Genomic DNA, 15,347 nt, shown 5'->3' on the forward strand with positions numbered 1-15,347 from the left:
GCCTTTTAACTAGGTCACTGGTTGGAATGTCCTAGGTAATTACTGCCTGATTGAGTGGCCCCCGTGAAACGAGATGGCAGGTTTCAGTTTATTCTCTATTTGACAAGTGTCCGTACCCCAGTACCCAGAACTTAACAGCAAGGCCAAGGATATAATAGCCATGAAGACTGAACTACCTTCTTACCTGTAGATGTGATTCATCGTTGAGGCACCTAGCACTGTTGCTGCATGTCTTGCAGCTGTTTTATGGGTAAATGGGGAGCTTCCATATCAATCCAGCACCTTCCATGAGTATTACATTTAGTATTAAGAAGAGGAAACAATGGTTAAGAAGTAGTACCTGGAGACAGGACTGCCTTTCCCCCACTAGTAGACCCTTTGGATGTATTTTTCAGTTTTTCCTGAAGTACAGTTTGTGTGGGTTTGCTTCTTTCCTTCTGGAGCACACAGTGATAGACTCTGTTGAAAGCCTCAATCTGAAGTGCACCTGCTTGCAAAAATCTACCATGACGAAAGAATAACTGCTAGGCAAATAAAAGCACTTGAGCCCATGTGCCAAGTGATGAAAGATGAGCTGTTCTGCATGGAAAGGACACAGACCACCATTAAAACGTATTCAGTTTGCCACTCCCAATAGACTGATCTTGTAGTTTATAGTCACAAATAAAAGAACCTACACAAGTAGGTCTTATGAAGTGTGGACTGAGCCCAGAGCTAGGAGCCAAGGACTTCCTGAGTTCTCATCCTGTTTCCGCTGCTGATTCTTGCTGTGGTTTGAGTAAATTATTTAACCTCTCTTTGCCTCAGTATTAATGTCTGGAAAATGGGGGTTGTTTACCTATCGGAGGAGGACTGTTTAACATTGGTATGGATCCCTGAGCACTAAATATTACTGAGTTAGGGACACATTTGGCAGATATCATGGTGGAGACTGGAGACTATTCCTAGAATAAGAGAAAATGTGAAAGACAGCCTTGGTCAGGAGTGAAGTGGGGGCCAACAGAGTGGTCAGGAGAAGGGTGTCAGAAGAAATGAGGTCAGAAATACACATGGAAGGGGAGTTGTTGAGGCTGAGGAGAAGCCAGTGCAGCAGTTAGAGAAGAGGGTTGAAATATGCTCAGGATGACAGAAGTGGGGCAGATGGTTTTGGCAGCAGCTTCTCGGACAGACTGAAGGGTAGAGGGGTGATTGGGAGAACACAAAGAAGAGGAGGAGAGTGCAGTCAAGGGGAAAAAATAAAAAGAGCATGGCCTAGGGTTTTGGCAGGTCCAGGGGATGAATTTGACGAGGGGGACAAAATAAAAGAAGCTGTTCCTACATGGTGACACAAGGCCACAGCTCAGCAGTGTTGGTCAGTGCTGAGCATCCATGGAAATGCTGGCTGTGGAATCCTCTGTAGAGAAACCTCTTGCAAGAACCGCTGGACAGAACTTGAGGAGGCTGCTTGGGATTACCAGGGGAAATGATGACTTGCTGAATGAGTTTCCTAGGCTGTTGACGGATGTGTACTATGGAGGTCCAGCATCCTCCATGTGAAGCTCTGCCTTCTATGTCTCACATCCTTGAGTTCCTTAGAGGGTCACTGTGCCATATCGAAACAGTGCAGGCCTTAGCCAGTACCCTGTGCAGTAGCACTGGAGGGTGTCGGAGAAAAAACAGATTTCTCACTCTCAGGTTGGGTGCAGCAAGTCAGATACTTTATTATCTATAGCAATTGCATGGAGGGAGAGAGCAAAACAAGTCTCTCACAGGTAAACAATTACAGCAAGCATTTATACCTTTTGTTACATACAATAACGGGCAACAGCTGCATTTTGTTTATACATGTCATCCTGATATCTTATTTTCCTCCTCAATTTAGACTATAGTCTACATTCCATACTTATCTAACACAAGGTCACAACAACTTCTCTCACAGTTCTTTCCCACTCACCTCACACCATCCTTGCTTCTACAAATCTCGCGTTATTAGGGTTACAGCTAGCCTGACTCTTGCTCACATAAGGAGACTGCGTGGATTTGAAATCCCCTTCAAATCCCTGTCAGTTCTTTCTCTACTTCCACAAGGGGTAAATACGTTTATGAAGCCCCTAGTTAGTTTGCCTGTTAAGGGACTTATTAAAATTCCGTCAGAATAAAACCACAGAATATTTACGTGTGTGGGGCATGTTCATGCAGAGTCCCTTTGAAGTGGCTTAATGCAGTATTTAGTCATGAGCGTTTCCATGTTGAATCACTTTACTGCTGTTCAAAGTAATAGCGCTTTATTTTACTGAACGTAACCAGAGTGTGTCACGTTAAAGGCAGGTACTCTTCTAGCAATGCAACTAAGCCTTTAATACTTTCAAAGAGTTTGAAATATTGACACCAAGAAATTGTTGGAAAGCTTTATTCTCTCTCAAGGATCCGTGTGTATTTTAAAGGATGGGTGCTTTCCTCTGTGCCTGCACAACATACATGTATGTATGTGTGAACACATGTTTTGTACATGGATTGCTGGAACAAAGCTGTGTCAATATTGGGAAGGGCAGGCTTAGAAGTATCAAACTTGCAGGAATGTCAGTAATTCCAGGCCTCAGACATTAGTAGGTCAAAGGGTATTGCAGTTGAGCAGGTCAGATTACAGAGGGAGAGAAAGTCGTGAATAGCATTTCAGTTAGAGATGGAATTTTGCATTCATCTCCCCAGAACCCAGACAGAAAGGAAACACAGAAGAAATAATTGCTATTCCTGTCCATGCCATAGTTCTTTCTTTCTCAGTGGCTCAGGATGCAGGCGAATGGAGAGAGGGGCCCTTTCAAATAATGGCCTTGTTAATAGTTTGTGGGGGTGAAAACCTTGATCTTTAGCACCGGCTGTCTGTTCTTTTGCTGAAGGGAGCCTTTGTTTGACTAGCGCATGTTCAGTGGAAATATGGATGCTCAGAAATGTTAAGTTTTTATAGGGCAAGAGGCCCAGCTTTTCCCTCTTGGATGGAACAGAGGAAGAGTTTAATTTTCCAAAGTATTGTAAGAATTTGTTTCTAAGTACCGACAAGTGAGGCACATCTAAGAAAAACAGATGCTCGGCTATGGAGCGAATCAATGCTGTAGTAAAGAGAGTGGGACTTTTTAAAAAAACAGCAGCATGCTTCAGGCTAAAAGCCACGCTGACCAGGAAGCCCTATTTATCCCCTTCTGTCTGGATCCTATGTTCTATACGTCATCTGAATGCTCCAACAATTCTATTTTTTCCTGGCAGAAATTTCCCTGCCTGGTGATTCCAGGTCTCTTCTCATTCCTTATCACCCTTTTTCGATTCATTTTGTCTTTTGGATTTTGCTGGAAGTTGATGCGCGTGTAGAAATGGCAGCTACTCTGTAACCTTTTTACTTGGTAATCTCGCTCTTTCCTGCTGTGCCTTCCCTTCTCCACTCCCAGAGACTAAGCCGTAGCAAACTGTTCTGTGCTGCTTAGCTAGAGGGCAGCTTTCCCTTCACCAGTGGGTTGCTTTTAATTTAAGGTGTGTGACAGATGCTGTAACCCAGGGATGACAATCTGCTCTCGTGGAGCCGAACTTGGTTTGTGCATGTTGGTGGACGGATGTGTAAATCTGTCAAAAACGTGCTTCATTCCTGGATTGCGGGTTCTTCTGCGTGCATGTTTGGAGAGAGCATTTTATATTTCAGTTGTTTACCCAGTCTGTAATGTTAATGATTAGGGAGACACAGGTGTGTTTGAGCACAAGATAGAAAGCCAGGAAGTCGTGAGTTCTAATCCCGTCTCTGACACTGATTCACCCTTTGGCCTTGATCAAGTTACCTAGTCTCTCTGCATCAGTCTCCTCATCTCTGAAACAGGGATAATATCTGCCACACTTCCTCTACACTTTTCTCTAGCACAGTCCGATGATGTGCTTGCACTCTGCATTTGTCTCCGTTCTGTGTGTCGGACCTTTTAAATAAACATAAGAATTCAATAAGTAACATTTTAAAATAAAATTCTCTTTATGGCAAGACTCGGTCTCATAGATTCTAAGGTCAGAAGGGACCATCATGATCATCTAGTCTGACCTCCTGTCTGACAGTATGACAGGTCTGACCCAAATAAAAACTGTTATTGCATTTGAACACTCTTTTGCAAAGTGCTTTGCTTACTAAAGAGGAACTTGGTTGGCAGAGAGTTTGCAATTCACTAATCACGTTTGGTATTTTGAAACCAAACATTAAAAACCGCCACGACAAGAACACTTAAACCTCAGATACCATATCCCGGTTGTAATGATTTCATAGCAGCTGAGATGGCCATCATGAGTTCATTACACAGCATGCTGGGGGGGCTTTAAAGAAGCCACTCCCATCTCTTAACCATATAACAACACGTAGGTGACCAGAAGAAGCTGTTCACATCTGTCGGGTCCACGTGGAGGTAGACAAGTGTCATATTTTCAGCCAGTTATTATAACATGGGTCCTGATGCTGCCAGGGGTCGAATAACTGCTAATTTCTGTGAGCGTGGAGGATGCGGGTGCCTTGTAGAATTGAGGGTAAATCACTGTTTTTATAAACACCCTGGAAAGGCTTTGACCTTCTTCCCAAAGAAATATAACCCCCAGATGCTAAGACAACACGAAAGGTTTTATTTGAGCCAACAAAAGCCAGGAGGAGGTGCCAAGCTGAGCCGGCACTCTTCCCTGAAGGAGGCAGTTCACTGTGGTGTGGGAGCAGGCAGTATTGTGGATACAGAAGTTTATTCTCCCCTCTGTTTTTATTGAGGGGATCAACATGTACATTGCAGAAGGGGGGAAGAATATTCAGAACTGTCACCCTTGTCTTTGAGTTTCCCATCTCTCATCTGCATAACTTGGCTGCTGAATGAGGGAACAGGAGTCTGGAGCCTTTCATTTGTAGGTGGCTGGTTCAAATCCTTTCTATTCCAGCGAGAGGGGCCACTAAAGAGCTGAGCACAAGCAAAGTGGGGGTGCTCTTTTTACTTGCCAACTGCATCTTCCCCTTCTGTCCACGAGGGGGGAGCACAACTTTGCTTTTGAGACCAGGCTAGCATTTGATTTTGCTCATCAGCTGGTGGAAGAGAGAGAGTCTGGGGAAGGTATGGTCTGTACAGTGGCTCAGATTTCTCACTAGGCCTGCAGATAGCACAGTTGCTCCGGATCGTGGGTCTTCGCCTACAGCAGCAGGGTGCGTTCCCAGTGCAACATCCAGCCTTGAGAGAGAGTGAGAGACAGGGCCAGGAAGTATGGAGTTCTAATTCCAGGTCCAACGCTAACAGCCTCTGTGCTAGAAGCAGGTCACTTAACCACTAGGTCTCCGTCTCCACTTCTGTAGTATGGGGATAATATTACTGTGCTTCACAGGGCCATTGCACACATTAATGAGTGTCAAGTAGATGAAAAATGCTGGATTTTACTGCCTTTTAAACGGAGAGCCCCAAATGTTTTATATTACCCAAAGGAAAAAAAGTAGCAAGATGGTTGAAAATAAGTGCTTGAATTTAAAATTAAAACGAATCAAATGAATGTAGCACCAAAGGAACCACTTAAAACAGCTTTACAGTCTGGAATGCTCCATCTTCTCCATATAGTGTAACATTTCCCAGTTCAAAGCCATCTGCAGTTTTGAAATTTTGCCCTAGAATTTTCTCCAAATGCAAAGGCCTTTAAATAGTCTGGCTCATTTGGCTTCCCCTTTCTTGTGTGATATTTTTGTGACATCTGTAGGCAATACCGTGAACTTCAAAAATTAACTTGCTAATGACCTCTTTATGGTGTGTGGGGGGGAACAACAGCCGTGGGTGAAACATTCCATGGCAGGGTGTAACAAAACTTTCCTTGGGAGTCCCAGACATCAACTATTTCTGATGCCTTGGGAGAGGCTGGGAATGCAGAAGCTGCTGTGGGTCAGTTGTAACAATATGTAGTTTGGGCTGTGCCTGTATTTTGTAGGGACCCAGTGCTATGGATCCCCCTTTAGGGTTTTCTCAGATCTGACATGGGAAAGGCGCTTATACTGCCTTTGCTAAAAAGCTAAGGTCCAGTTACTGCACGCTTTCATATCTGCTCCAGGTTACGGTATGGGCAGTTCCCATAGATTTTCCACTACACATTTAGCATGTTGTCAGTACATTTCTAATATGCTGCCAGTTAGTCCTGTTTATTACCAAAGCTTCTAAATATGTGAGCTATAATTTATTTGACAATCACTGACTTTTTTGTAATGTTCTTTTGGCCTGAGCTGCTTCACCCATTCCCTCAAACTCCCTTTTTGTAATGTATCCTCTGTATTTTCAGACTCTAATTTAACTCTTTTGTTCCATCTCTGCAGCCAGAACATTTGCAAGCCTGAGTTATTAAAGGACAGACAACTTGAAATCTACTCCATTTCAAAATTACTTAGAATTAGTTTCATATCCAACCCTCTCTGCCACTGTTTGTGGTTTTACTATTGAATTTCTCTACTTAAAATTCCCCCCCCCCCCCAAACTTCCTGACCTTCACAAACAACAAGGGACACAAAGAAATGATTGAAACTGATGAAACAGGTTGTCTTTTATAGGGAAAAAAATCTTTCCATCCCAATCTTTTGTTATAATGATCGTAGGTTTTACTGTTACAACAGCAGATGAACATTTTTTCAGATGGATGTGTGAATTTGTTTTTAAGTTGCTAGTGTCCCTTTAAGAAAAACAAAACATAATTTAACCTAGAAGATTTCCTAGCATAATGGAGGCCAGTCTGATTGGCTTCTAGGTCCCAGTGCAATATAAACATTGAATAATAAGAAAAAGGAAGTGCACATGTTCTGGACAGGGAACAACCTTGCCTGTTTTTTGGTGGGTGAAGATATTAGTTTGGTAACTCAGTTGGCTTTGACTGGCTCCCAGCTCTGTTTTTTTGACTCTTAATATTGGAAATATGTTCTCCTTATCCATAGGAGTGCAGGAGAAAAGACGGCAGCTGCTGGTGTTCATAAGAATGCAAGTAAATTGCTGTCTAGCTTGCACCCAGCTCAGCGGTGGACACTTTAATTAGCTGTCTGGTACTTTCATAAACAATGCTGCATATAAAGATAAATGTGTAGCACCTTTGCCGCTGGGGGAAGGTTAGCAATGCCTTCTCTTCCCAAGCCATGTGCACAGTGTAGTTTGTTGCTATGTTTAAACCTGTGAAAGGACGGAGATGGTTGCATCTGGTGTAGAGAAATACCCACAGCTCTCTTGGGTTTGGCAAGGTCTTAGACTGACATGCATTGGATACTTACCCTCACTCAGCTATGTCAGTGGAGATCAGGGAGGACTTTACAGAATGGATGCAGGGAGGAAGGGAATTGCATATGGAGATTGAGCAGAGGAGGTGAGAGGTGAAAATGATACGGGTGCCACGAAGCCCTCTTGCAGCCTAAGCACAGGGAGAGAGACTGGAAGGTGAGGATAAGACCCCAATCTGGCAAAACACTTAAGTCCATCTGTAATTTAAAGCATGTGAGTAAGCCACTGAAGACAGTTTTGCATAGGCTAGTTGTGCCCTCAGTCTCGCTTGCTGCCACCTAGCCATTGTCCAGTGCTTGTGCCCGCCTCCCTTAAGCTCTGGTCCAGCAAAACACTGAAGTGCATGAATAGTTGCTTTGAAGTCAGTGAGACAGGCATATTTGTGACTTTAAGCATATGACCTAAGTGCTGGGCTTTGGATAGGGTGACCAGATAGCAACTGTGAAAAAACGGGACGTGAGTGGGGGGTAATAGGCGCCTATATAAGAAAAAGTCCCAAAAAACGGGACTGTCCCTTTAAAAATGGGACATCTGGTCACCCTAGCTTTGGACAACAATTGCCAGGCAGGTAGACAGCTAAATTGTGTGTACAGCTAGGCTAGGCAACAACATGCTAAGGTTACTGTCACTTCATCCTCTCTCCCTCCCAGTAACCCACCCATTTATTTGTTTCACGCATGTGTTGTGTCTTGTGTTTAAGAAAAGATTGTTGGCATTTTGGGGTAGAGCCCATCTCTTTACTTAATGTTTTGTGCAATGCCAAGCTCAGTGGGGCTGCGATTCCTGATTAGCGCCTCTAGGTGCTACCAGTATAACAGGTTAGCTTCAAAGCAGGCTTTGAAGAGCCTGTAAAAACATCAGCCTGTTCGCAACAAGTGTTTAAGCCTGACATTTTAAATAATATCATTTGTAGGCTTTTCTTTGGCACAATCACTTTAATATCTCCCATGCCTCTTATGTAGAACACTCTTCTATCATTCTATCATGAACCATTCAACATTCTTGTCTCCTATTTTTCTCTACAGAAACTTTTATCCTGATTGTTAGCAGGCAAAGGCTAATATTCAGGATTTTTGTGTGGAGTGTGTGTGTCGGGGGGAATGCAGATTTAGGGAATGTCTTAAGCTCTGTGTGTAAGTTTAAAAAAAAAAAAAATCCACACCACATATTTCTTAAAACCCAGGCCTTGTGATTAAAGTCACAGAGTTCTTAAGCTTTTGTAGCCAATGAATAATAAACAGAAGTCAAGCTGCCAAAATAAATCAAACTTCAGATTCATTTAGATCATTTCTTTAGCAAGTTATGGCAGTTGGATGGTCTCTTCCAAGCTGTAGGAACACAGTAAGCCTTTCTAGTCTAAAACATGCTTATTGAAAAGGGTTTTAGGCAAATGGCATGCCAAGAAGAAATACTGTTATTTATTATCCTTTTGGACATTGGCCATTAAAACTGGCATCTGCAGCTACACAAAGAGGTCAAGCATAACTTTTGCCATCTGCTGTGTATCCAAGTTCAGGGGAGAAGCAAGTCGAAGCGTGACCTTTTCTTGTGCTTCTATATCATAAGTGGGTAAATGCAGTTTGTCACCATCCTGTAGCTCTGTGGTTCTCAACCAAGGGTACACCGACCCCGAGGGGTAAGCAGAAGGCTTTCAGGAGGTACATCAATTCATCTATATATTTGTCTAGTTTTACAATAGGCTACATAAAAAGCATTAGCAAAGTCAGTACAAACTACATTTAATACAGACAATGACTTGTTTATGCTGCTCTATATACGATATTATACGGTAACGTATGCACTGTATTAGACATGCATGCATTTTATATCATTCACTGATGCATGCAAGCATGTTTGAGGTTGACGTTGTCATGTTGTGTATGTGGTTGCGATGTAAAAATGGATAGCTTTTGGAAACGGGGAGCTGGAAGCAGCAGTAGTGGTGACAGTGACAGTATGATTCACAGCCTCCCAGAATGACAAGGCTCACAAGTGAAAAATAGGCTCATGTATCACACGGAAACGTAAGTTCAATATTTATCTCCCCATCGATTTATTTTTCACACTACGGTAAAAACGAAAGGAAGCAATTTTTCTGTAATAGCCTACTGTGACGGACTTGTATTTGTAGGTCTGATTTTTGTAAGCAAGTAGTTTTTAAATGAGGTGAAACTTGGGGGTATGCAAGAGAAATCAGTGTCCTGAAGGGGTACAGTCGTCTGGAAAAGCTGAGAGCTACTGCTGTAGCTGTCCAGGGTGTGGCTTGGGTCATGTTTTGTGCTGGCAACAGGCAAACTTCATTCCCCGATGGACCCAAGCCCGGAGTAAGTTACAAAGCAAGATCTTGCTGGGTCAGAGCTGGTGCTTTTGCCACATGCCAACTGCATGAGAAGTCCACTCCACCAGTGAAAATGTTAACAGGCAGGAGTTTGAAGCTTGGTTTTACTATGCAGTGCCACTCCCTCCCCACCCCTCCCAATGGGGAAATGTTTATTCCAGCCATTAGGTTGACATGCCTACGGCTGAAGATCCGTCAGCATTTCCATTTATAAATCTCGATTTTCAGGGTTTGTAATGCAGCTGTACAATCCTAGGCCTCAACCCAAGAGTGGATTTATCTTACAAAATCTGAAAAGCGTTATTTTGGTCCGGTTTTGGAGGTACACAGTGTGCGAACCAAACATGGCTCTGATTGATCAGATGCGATTTGGTGGGAACAGCTGAAATGCTGAGTTCTCTAATGGGCTTTACAGGCATGTAATTGACAAGGGCCCTGCCCTAAGGAGTTTACAGGTGAACTAGGCAAATGCGATGCACAAGATTGCAGTTCAAATACACAGGGAGGTGCAGGCCATGTTGGAGTGGAGATCAGATTTGTTGAATCTGGAGGAGTAATGGAGGTTACTGAGATCAGGGCGGCTCTCTGGAGCATAGAGGGTAGAACGAAATGAGGCATGCATGGAATTGCGTGAGGAAGGTGGAGACAAAAGGTGCAGTTAGGAACAGGAGCAGCATGGGGGGTAAAGACTCAACACTTATGAATTCTAAAAAAAATTAGATCAACAAGAGAGAATCACAGCTTGTCTACCAGGGACTTTACCTGTACCATTATACAGGTATGGTTATACTGGTAAAACTCCTTGTGTGAAGACTTATTCTGGAATAGTGTCCACATGGGGGTGTTATAGCAGTAGAATTACAGTGGCATACTTAGACTGGTATAGTTACGCTGCCCATTTTCCCTGTGTAGACAAGCCCTCGTCCACAGCACGTTTCCCCAGTGGCTCATGATACGTCTACACAGAAAAAAAACACCCTCTGCAGTAACGAGCCTCAGCCCAGGTCAAGTGACTTGGGCTTGCAGGGCTTGAACTGCAGAGCTAAAAATAGCCGTGTAGATGCTCAGGCTGGAGCCCGGGCTCTGAGACCCTCCCTCATTGGCAGGGCTGCAGGCTGCGCTGCTGTTTATAGCCTCACAGAGCGCGCCCCAGTCCGTTGAACCAGACTCTGAGGCTCTCTGCCGCGGGCGCGTTTTGCTGTGTAGACCTCCCCTCGCTCTAATAATCCTGAGGCGTTTCCAGTCCTTCAGGGCTAGGCTGTAATTTTACAAACCGCTCTGAGTGAGACGTGGGGAGTAGCCGCTTTGTTTTTTTGTTTTTTTTTTAAAGCGTCTGAAATTATTTGGATTTGGAACTCTTAGGCCCTGTCTGGAATAGGAAAATAGGTGGTGTTTGAACATGTGAGCATGTGCAGACTGTTTAAAACCTTTTAAAAACCTGTCAATTGGTTGTGGTCGCTCCTAGTGGCTAGAGGGCTCCTGGGATTAGGTACTCCAGTGATGGGCAGCCGTGTAAAGCCCTAAGGGCTTGTCTACTTGGTGAAAATGATCAGCACAGCTATAGCAGAATAGCTGATTCCACAATAGTTATGCCAGTTAATTTACTTGTGAAGACAAGCCCTGCGTGGGTCACCTACAGCCAGTTAACATGTTTTTAAAGGCGTTAAACTGAATCTACAGTAGGTGCAATGTAATGTTTAAAATCATGTCAGCTAACGCATATTAGCCAACACGTTTTCCAGTACACCCTATTTTCCTAGACACAACCATGGACTCAGTGAAGAGGGGTTTGTGTGTGGCAGCTTTCAGCAGAGTAAATTGTAGGCATAAGAAATAAGTAGTCAGAGTTTTTCCAAATTGTGCTCCTGTTTTCCCGAGGCTTGACTATATTTCAGAGCAACTTAATCCTAGATTGTGTTGTAATTCTTACAGCATCCTCTAACATGAAATCCGAACAGAGTATTTTTTTTGCCTTTTCTCAAACTGGAGGGACTCACAGGTATGAGACCTTAATGGAAGAAATTGTTAGTGTGGTCACAGTATATAAAAGTCTTTTTGAAAGTGCTGCAGTTGAGGCTCCTTTGAGTTGTTAGATGGGAATTTATTTTTAACCATGCTCGAGGTTTTCATTGATTTCAATTGTAAGTGTGGCAAGGAATAAAAGAAGACTTAACTCTCTGCAGTTGAGAATGGGGAGGTTTCCAGAAGTTCAAAGCTCTCAATATCCTAACCACAGCCCAATTTGTAACATGAAGGACACATTTGGACTTTAAGAAATTGGGCAGATGTGTCAAGTGTCTATAAAATACTTAGCACTGGGCAGTTTTCCAGTATGAGTAATAACATCCAGTGGAAATGTATATTTGCTAGACTCAAATAAAACCAGCAAGTTTTTACTCCACACCAATCAGCATGTGGAAATCATGTAAGTAGTTTAACCATTATTACCAGAACAACGTGGATCCTAGTGGCCCTCAGGCTTAAAGTTTCCTAAGCAAGCAACCTATCCCAGCACATTTTTTTTCTTTCCCCCAATGAAATGTTGTTCTGTAATAGTGCACAGTATAGTATAGTTCCTTTTGTCTGAGGATTTCCGAACCCTTCAATATTTGAACGAGCTCCACAACAGCCCTGGAAGGGTGGATAGGGGCTGTTCAGAGATCACTGCACCCACCACTGAATTGTCACCACGTCACTGGTAGAAAGTGGCAACTGTTCAATAGAGCACAGCAACTCCGCCCACCTTTTTAGGGTGGAGATGAAGATGGCTACCGTGTCAACTTGGAACTGCAAGAGGAATTCAGAGAGGTAGAGCGTAATTCCCTGTGTTGGATTTCGGGTAGGATGCTATGTGCAACATCCCTACTCCTGCACATAAGTGCTAAGACATCCTTTAATTGCCATAAGTGGCAAGAACATTGGTTTTAAAGGGACACATCAAGTCAAAGTCAAATTGATTTAAAAAAAAAAAAAAAAAAAAAGTTCAGTAGTGTCTGGTACTGCCTGACTTCCCCTGCCAATTATGGTTTTACAATCACATTTTCATCTCTTAAAAGCTGTTTTTCTGTCCTCCTTTGCTATGCAAAACACCCAAAACCAAGGGGAAACAATGTAACTGACTATACCCAAAGTGATCTTATGGTTACTTCTAACAATACTGAGGTCTGGTCTACACTATGGACCTATATCGGTTTCACACCCTTGAGCAACATAGTTATACTGACCTTAACTCCCCGTGTAGACAGCGCTATGTTGGCTGGAGAGCTTCCCCTGGTGATATAGCTACCACCTCTCAAGCAGGTGGATTAACTACGCCAATGGGAGAGCTCTCTCCCATCAGCTTAGAGCATCTTCATTGAAGCACTACAGTGGTGCAGCTGCACTGATGCAGTGTTTTAAGTGTGGATTTGCTCGAAGTAAACAAATTTTTTTCAGACTGTGTCATCTTTCATTGTGTGTGTATTTGTGGTCAGTCTCACACTCTCATCCTTATGCACTAATCAAATACTGCAACGTTTTGGTTTCAGTTGCTACAGGCAGACTGTTTAAATCCAAACAAACTGTTTTCATCATCATCAGAACAAAGCTTCATGAAAATATTGTTAAGCTTTGTCAAGCAAACCAAACTTTTATTTTGTCCCAACACCACATTTTACATCTAAACTACCAAATGGTGCCCCATGACTTAAAAAGCATGGAACAGGTTTTCACACAGCTTTTCCGTGTGTCTGAGCGAAATGTTATGTTATCTCTCTTCTTAACTTAAAACATTTCTGAGGTACAAAAAATGCCAAACATGCCCAGAGCTCATCAATTAAGTAGGTTTTTCTAGGTCAAAAAGAAATATGCAGCCCCCCAGCACCATTGTATCATTCAGAGCTACTACTGTGTTGCTTGAAGGTTATATTTTAAGGGGTAAGTAAAGGGGTTTGAAGTAAGCTGTAAGAAATCAAATCAATATTTATTAGCAATTCTACTTCGTACTGGTGCTCCTGAAATTTACAACATTGTCAAGTTTTGTTATTGACAGTTTTGGAAACTTGTACCTTGTTCTAAAAATTGCAGTATAAAACTTAAACCGAATACCAGCTGCTATGCCTGTCTCTTCTCTTCCCCCACATCCCAACCACGTTATTCAGCAAAGCAGCAGGAGACTTGAGTTCTTTAATTCATAAAACAGGGCCAGAGCTCATGTTGTCCGAACTGTGACTCCCCAGAGCCCTTCAGTAGGTAAAAGTAGCAGATGTGGGCCCCACATGATGGTAGTTGTTGACCTTTTTTTGGGCTGTTAAAGTGTCTGGGGGCAAAATCCTGGTTTAGTTTGGTCACCGATCCAGTGACAATTTGTTAACTTTGGAGCTTGCCATTGGCTTCACTGCTCCATCTCCAACGAAGTGCAAAATAATAATCAAGAGAAATATTTTTTCACACATAAACCACTTTCACCCTAAAGGGTTCCCCGGTTTAAATATTTGACTCTCTATTATTTTATTGCTTCTTGTCCCATTTCTGAAACAAGAGAGAGCTGGAGTATCCTGAAAGTATGAAAGAGAGAATGTATTGTACACGAGCAGGCAGACACTCTTTTCAGGGCCTGGGCTTTTTCTGAGAATAAAATACGATGCAACCAGTGTTTGGTGGTGTGAGTTGACTGGTAATTATTAAGGGTGCTCCCATGTTCATGATTGGGGATATGTTCATCCCACTGAGATGAAATGGAAGGGGGATATTTTTATCTCCATGAATGGGGATTTCTACTTATAAACCCCCCATGAACTGAGATGACATTATGCCCCCCACCGTCTTGTTCTTCTCTGGAATCGAACTCTTCGGGATCAAACCAAGGACAAATGCAAGCTTGAGACTCTGCAATGACAGTTAAAGCATCAGCACATCATGCACTTTTTTGCAGAACAGATTAGAAATAACCTTGATAGATGGTTGGAGGTATGGGAATGCAGACTGGAGGCCGTGTGCCAAACCCAGGAGAATACTACTGCTCTTACATTCTCTCTGTCCAAGTCCATGATTTAAAAACTAGTGATCACTGAACAGGGGTATAGAATTTCAAAAAAATATTGTGTAGGTGCTTGTCACTTATCTGGACTGATCCTGTTGAGTTTTTCAATAACTTCATACTGTTATGGGTAAGCCTTGATGTACGGTTTATAGAAAATCCTGCCCAAGAGACAAGCAGTGCGTAGGAAATTTGGCAGGAGTAAGGCTAGCTGATACTGACTCTGAAGGGTGGGGAGATGAAAGGATAGCCCTCCTTTCCTTTCACCATCTCCTAATAGTGACCAGGTCTTACCAGGAGCTTGATAACAGATTTGGATTTTAGTATGAGATGCTGACCCTTTTCTTGTTGCCTTTTCAGACCTTTAGAAAAGAACCTCTGGTAGCCCCCGGTCCTGCTAACCCTTATGCACGTGTTTAACTTTATGAGCTAGAGTAACTTGGGGCTATTTACAGTAGCAAAGTTAAGCATGCATGTAACCACTTTCAGAATCAGGACCCTAATGGTTAACTTTTTAGAGAGAGGTCTGGCTATTTTTATTTTCCACTGCTTTCTCCAGTTATTTTTGATAACTGAAGTGGACAGGACTTCAAAGAGCAACTTGTCATTCCAACACCATATATTTTGTCTAAGTACCACAGGGTAAAAATAACAAAGCAATCTTTAACTCAGGAGACTGATGGCTAGTAATATTTCTTAGACCTCGCATAGTACTCTACAGCTTTAAATC

At 42.8% G+C, this 15,347-nt stretch overlaps 1 protein-coding gene across 1 annotated transcript in view; it reads left to right on the forward strand.

Moving 5' to 3' along the window:
- The window catches only part of VPS53 (VPS53 subunit of GARP complex), an 88,883-nt gene that overhangs the window by 10,047 nt on the left and 63,489 nt on the right, over positions 1-15,347 (forward strand). The window lies entirely within an intron of this gene.

Source organism: Malaclemys terrapin, chromosome 18 (genome assembly GCF_027887155.1).
Source record: "Malaclemys terrapin pileata isolate rMalTer1 chromosome 18, rMalTer1.hap1, whole genome shotgun sequence".
Classification (NCBI taxonomy): domain Eukaryota; kingdom Metazoa; phylum Chordata; order Testudines; family Emydidae; genus Malaclemys; species Malaclemys terrapin.